The sequence below is a fragment of the Chrysochloris asiatica genome, unplaced genomic scaffold, assembly GCF_000296735.1.
Source record: "Chrysochloris asiatica unplaced genomic scaffold, ChrAsi1.0 scaffold00053, whole genome shotgun sequence".
In the NCBI taxonomy this organism is placed as follows: Eukaryota; Metazoa; Chordata; class Mammalia; order Afrosoricida; family Chrysochloridae; genus Chrysochloris; species Chrysochloris asiatica.
The window spans coordinates 6,856,164-6,856,501 of NW_006408571.1; positions in this window are offsets into that span (position 1 = coordinate 6,856,164).

The following is a 338-nucleotide window of genomic DNA, read 5'->3' on the forward strand; positions in this document are numbered from 1 at the left end:
ATTTGCAGACAACATGAGTTCCATATATATGAAACTCCATAGACTCAGTAAAAAAGCTACTAGACCTCATTGGAGGATTCAGTAAAGTGGCAGGTTATAAGATCAACATACAAAAATCAGTTGGATTCCTCTATACCAAAAATGACAGCGTTGAAAAGGACAATAAGAATCTTGGTTTCCCTTACCTACTAATTTAAAATAGACACTTGAAGAGGGGGAGAGAAGAATAGCCAGATACATCACCATAGAAAGATTGTAAGTCTGTCTTCAGCATATAACTGATTGGAATACCTAAAATGGGGCTAGAACTTGCCTAGTGAAGAAGGCTCCCTGCTGAG